This window comes from Chrysochloris asiatica, unplaced genomic scaffold, assembly GCF_000296735.1.
Source record: "Chrysochloris asiatica unplaced genomic scaffold, ChrAsi1.0 scaffold00057, whole genome shotgun sequence".
Classification (NCBI taxonomy): Eukaryota; Metazoa; Chordata; class Mammalia; order Afrosoricida; family Chrysochloridae; genus Chrysochloris; species Chrysochloris asiatica.
In genome coordinates, this window is record NW_006408575.1 from 12203358 (window position 1) to 12205728 (window position 2371).

Sequence of the window (2371 nt, forward strand, 5' to 3'; positions counted from 1 at the left end):
AGAGAAACACTCACCTAATTAGGAGGCAATTATTTTGTCCCTGCCAGGTACATGTTCTGAACAGCTAGCAAATAGCTTTAAGATGATCAAGACTCGTCTCATCCTATTCTCTAGCCAACACGGTTATGAACCACCAAATAGTATTAGACTATTTGTTGGCAGAATAGGGTAGAGTGTGCACCTTTGCAAAAACCGTCCTGTTGCATTTAAGTTAACACCATAGGTGTAGAGGAAGGAATCCAAAGACTTCTGGAAAGTGGCATGTTAGAGTGGCTTTATCAGGAGAAACCCATAGGCCCACACACGGAGTGCCCAGAGGACACACCTTTCATGACAACAGTGAGGAACAAATTTGTGAAGGGAGCCCCAGCATCCTTGAAGACAGCTGTGATTGCTCTATCATGTAAACTGGATTTGGCAGTGGGAACTGCCCTAATTGAAGTAAGTATCTTGGCCACAATGGGGCTGACTGGAACCCGTGTTAGTAGGAACCAAGTGCAGCACATAATCGACAAAGACAAGGTGGGTGTGGTTATCATAATGGACAATAGAATCAAAGCAGTAATCAGAATAGTCTGACTCATGTGGTCTTACGGCATTGGCTAATTAGACAGGGTGTGCCTAGGAGTGAAATTGATGAGAAACTTGCTAAATATTTACTTGATTTACACAAGTGGAAGAACTCTGGGTCAAGTGAATGGCACTCTAACTTGAATTGCCTCTCAATCAATTCCCAGGCATGAGCCAGTTTGCAGACCCACAACCCCTTGAATAAGAAGGGATGGGCGGGTTCCCTTGGGGAAGAACCTCACTACACTGACAGCTGTTAGTCTTTCTTCCAGATTTCTCCAAAAGGATCTACAACCTTTTACAAAGGTGACTGTTCATTGAAGGAAAGGAAATAATCAGACTTTGGGGGGATTACTGGACACTGACTGGCTCTGAATTGACACTAACTCCAAGAGACACAAAATATCACTGTGACCTACCAGTCAAAGTGGGGTCATATGGAGGTCAAGTTACTAATGGAGTCTTAGTTCATGTCTGTCTAACTGTGGGTGCAGTGGGTCCCCGAACTCATCCTGTGGTGATTTCTCCAATTCCAGAAGGCAGAAGCAGAATAGACATACTCAGAAACTGAAAGAACCTCCACATTGGATCCCTGAAATATGGAATAAGGGCTATTATGGTTGGAGAAACCGAGTGGAAACCACTAGAACTACCTTTACATAACAAGATAGTAGATCAAAAGTAATGCTGCATCCCTGAAGGAATTGAAGAACTTAGTGCTACAATCAAGGATTTGAAGGATACAAGGGTGGTGATTCCCACCACATCCCAATTTAACTCATCTATCTGGCCCAGGATCAGACATTGTTTCGTTATGCTGTGCATGGGGTCGCTATGAGTCCATTCCGACTCGATGGCACCTGACAACAACAACAACAACAATCTGGCCTGTGCAAAAAAACAGATGGATCTTGGAGAATGACAGTGGATTATTGTAAATTTAACGGGATTCTGACTCCAATTGAAGCTGCTGTTCCAGATGTTGTTTCTTTGTTTGTACAAATTAATACATCTCCTATTACCTGGTATGCAGCTTTTGATCTGGCCAATGCCTTTTTCTTAATTTCCGTTTCTAAGGATCACCAGAAGTAGCTTATCTTCAGCTGGCAAGGTTAACAAGACTTCCACAGTCTTAACTCAAGGACACATCAACTCTTCAACACTATGTCATAATTTAGTCCACAGTGACCTTGATCACCTTTCTCTGCCCCAAGACATCACACTAGTCCATTACATTGATGACATTATGCAGATCTGTCCTAGTGAAGAAGAAGTATCAATGACTCTAGAGTTACTGGTAAAACATCTGTGTGATAGAGGGTGGGAAATTAACCCAACAAAAATTCAGGCTCTTCCCACCACATTGAAGTGTCTAGGAGTTCAGTGGTGCCAGACATGTAGGAATATTCCTACTAAAGTGAAGGATAAGTTAATGTACTTGGCCCCTGCCATCACTTAAAAAGAGGCACAATGCCTCATAGACCTCTTTGGATTTTGGAGGCAACATATTCCTCATGTAGGTGTGCTACTCCAGCCTATTTATCAAGTGACTTGAAAAGTTGCTAATTTTGAGTGGGGCCCACAACAGGAGAAGACTCTCCAAGAGGTTCAAGCTGCTGTGCAAGCCACTCTGCTGCTTGGACCATAAGATCCAGCAGATCAAAGGATGCTCAAATTGGAGAGTTGAAATGCAGTTTGGAGTCTTTAGAAGGCCCCTATTGGTGAATCACAGTGCAGACTCTTAGGACTTTGGAGCAAAGTCCTGCCATTCTCTGCAGATAACTACTTCCCTTTTGAGAAA

The 2371-nt window shown here is 43.1% G+C and overlaps 1 pseudogene; it reads left to right on the forward strand.

Moving 5' to 3' along the window:
• The window catches only part of LOC102842225, a 32636-nt pseudogene that overhangs the window by 28611 nt on the left and 1654 nt on the right, over positions 1-2371 (forward strand).